Genomic DNA, 3,157 nt, shown 5'->3' on the forward strand with positions numbered 1-3,157 from the left:
CAATATGCCATGGAAATAGTGCAGCCTATCAAAGGGCTGTAACTCACACTGCAGCCAAAAATATGTATGTACACGTATATAAATAAATATTTATAAATATATATAAATAAATGTATATCTATATACCACAAAAGGAGATCCAGTATTTATGCAAAATTTTTAATTTTTAAAATGATTTTTAGCAAAATCATTTTTTTTAAAATTTTGTTAAAGCGGGCTTCCGCCTTTCCACTGTATGATTAAAGACTAAATAAAAGAAGGGTGCTGCTCGGAGTCTCTGCTTAGACAATCAAACAAAGCAATCCTTTCAGGTTAACAGCTAGCAGATCAGTCTTAAGCCAAACGCTTCTCCAGCTTCCTTCCCTGCACTGGGTTTTAACTATAGCCACCTTACCATTAGCTGTTTCCCTGTGAAATCATGCTGGAATATTAAGTCATTCAGTGAACTTCAGTAAGCTTAACAGCTGTTTCGGCAGCTAAGTTTCAGCTGTCAAAGACCGAGGAAATAAATCAAGCGAAATTAAATGGTATGTCAAGCATATTACCTGCTTCTGTTCACTGACTTGTAAACATACTAACATTTGATCTTCAGCAATGTTTATCTATGCCATTAGCCATATAGCTAATGTGGCCAGTAGCCATATAGCTAATGTGGCCGGTAGCTTGTCTCCAAAGGTCAACACAAGCAAGATATCTTTTCAAAAATATTAACAACTTTTTCTAGTCTTGTTTCTTAGAGCCTGTGTTCATGTCATAGCATGTAACATTAGAGCTGATGTTAGTGTCATAGCATGTAACATTAGAGCTGATGTTAGTGTCATAGCATGTAATATTAGAGCTGATGTTAGTGTCACAGCATGTAATATTAGAGCTGATGTTAGTGTCACTGCATGTAACATTAGAGCTGATGTTAGTGTCACAGCATGTAACATTAGAGCTGATGTTAGTGTCACAGCATGTAATATTAGAGCTGATGTTAGTGTCATAGCATGTAATATTAGAGCTGATGTTAGTGTCACAGCATGTAATATTAGAGCTGATGTTAGTGTCACGGCATGTAACATTAGAGCTGATGTTAGTGTCACAGCATGTAACATTAGAGCTGATGTTAGTGTCACAGCATGTAATATTAGAGCTGATGTTAGTGTCACAGCATGTAACATTAGAGCTGATGTTAGTGTCACAGCATGTAATATTAGAGCTGATGTTAGTGTCACAGCATGTAACATTAGAGCTGATGTTAGTGTCACAGCATGTAATATTAGAGCTGATGTTAGTGTCACAGCATGTAATATTAGAGCTGATGTTAGTGTCACAGCATGTAATATTAGAGCTGATGTTAGTGTCACAGCATGTAACATTAGAGCTGATGTTAGTGTCACAGCATGTAATATTAGAGCTGATGTTAGTGTCACAGCATGTAATATTAGAGCTGATGTTAGTGTCACAGCATGTAATATTAGAGCTGATGTTAGTGTCACAGCATGTAATATTAGAGCTGATGTTAGTGTCACAGCATGTAACATTAGAGCTGATGTTAGTGTCATAGCATGTAATATTAGAGCTGATGTTAGTGTCACAGCATGTAACATTAGAGCTGATGTTAGTGTCATAGCATGTAATATTAGAGCTGATGTTAGTGTCACAGCATGTAACATTAGAGCTGATGTTAGTGTCATAGCATGTAACATTAGAGCTGATGTTAGTGTCATAGCATGTAACATTAGAGCTGATGTTAGTGTCACAGCATGTAATATTAGAGCTGATGTTAGTGTCATAGCATGTAACATTAGAGCTGATGTTAGTGTCACAGCATGTAACATTAGAGCTGATGTTAGTGTCATAGCATGTAATATTAGAGCTGATGTTAGTGTCACAGCATGTAATATTAGAGCTGATGTTAGTGTCATAGCATGTAATATTAGAGCTGATGTTAGTGTCACAGCATGTAATATTAGAGCTGATGTTAGTGTCATAGCATGTAATATTAGAGCTGATGTTAGTGTCACAGCATGTAACATTAGAGCTGATGTTAGTGTCATAGCATGTAATATTAGAGCTGATGTTAGTGTCACAGCATGTAACATTAGAGCTGATGTTAGTGTCACAGCATGTAATATTAGAGCTGATGTTAGTGTCACAGCATGTAACATTAGAGCTGATGTTAGTGTCATAGCATGTAACATTAGAGCTGATGTTAGTGTCATAGCATGTAACATTAGAGCTGATGTTAGTGTCATAGCATGTAACATTTAGAGTTGGAGCAGTTGTCATGGCAGGTGTACATGTAGAGTTATAGCTGTTGTTATGACATGTGTATACCCATAACATCATGTATTAACCAGGTTAATTTGGTAGAAAAGTTGTAAGGAGTTTTGTTGACAAGGGTGACTACCTTTAAATCAATGAGTTATTGTTAAATGAAGTGAATACAAAAAAATTAATCAAAATCCAGGGTAAGAAAGCATAGAGGTATCAATAGAGGTATTTAAATGAGTCTCTTATAGAGAGTATTGTATGATTGGACAAGTCGCTCTGTTTCTAACAAAACAAGCCATCACATTGAAGTTGTCTTTTCTATGTTTCTTCCATTCTTTGATATTAAAGTTGAATCATAAGGTGTCTGAGTTAGAGACCTGACACTGCGAGTTTAACATACACCCAAACCTGATAGCCTCTAATCTCATTCAGCAACTGCGTGTCGGACCATTCGTAACACCCCCATCTTGCTGGAACATCTGCTGAGTTCAAGCTTGCTCTACTAATAGAAACACAACAGAAATATAATATACTGAGCTGAAAGATATTCTTGGCTATGATATTTTACTGTCATATCCAGTTACTCTCTCAGGATGGTCCCATCTCCTACATACGATATAACTAACATTTTATTAACAATAAGGCACAATTATTTTTATATGTCGTTAAATGAACTCTCCAGATTGTAGTTGTTTGTCGAACTATGACCAAGTATGCGTGTACATGTTAGCTAGTTACAAAACAGTTGGTGCCTCATAAAAGGGCACCTTTAAACATGAACTTATGCAAAAGTTTAGTAGGTTTTATCAGAAAGTATCGATATTTTGCTATCATTTGCATTTGTTTATGATGCTTCAGAGGACCTGACTGCCAGAATACTTTAAGATTAGAATCGAAA

This window comes from Watersipora subatra, chromosome 7 (genome assembly GCF_963576615.1).
Source record: "Watersipora subatra chromosome 7, tzWatSuba1.1, whole genome shotgun sequence".
Classification (NCBI taxonomy): Eukaryota; Metazoa; Bryozoa; class Gymnolaemata; order Cheilostomatida; family Watersiporidae; genus Watersipora; species Watersipora subatra.